The sequence below is a fragment of the Plasmopara halstedii genome (assembly GCF_900000015.1).
Source record: "Plasmopara halstedii genome assembly, contig: Scaffold_2904, whole genome shotgun sequence".
In the NCBI taxonomy this organism is placed as follows: Eukaryota; Oomycota; class Peronosporomycetes; order Peronosporales; family Peronosporaceae; genus Plasmopara; species Plasmopara halstedii.
This window is the reverse complement of record NW_020189809.1, coordinates 962794-963023: the sequence shown is the minus strand read 5'-3', so window position 1 is coordinate 963023 and position 230 is coordinate 962794.

Genomic DNA, 230 nt, shown 5'->3' with positions numbered 1-230 from the left:
GAGGCTTTCACAAGCCTAAATGCGTGACGGCGAAACTCAGATACCAAAACCGAGATCTTGTTAATCTCAGCCGCAGATACACGCCGTGACTCCCGGGGAGAGTCTACGTGTTACCAGCTCCCAAGTCGGTCAAGCTTCATAGACGCTGCTTGATTAGCATGCAGTGGCCCACATTAACGTAGGATTTGGTGGACTGTCGTGTACACTAGGGCTTTTTCCAATATTTGGTT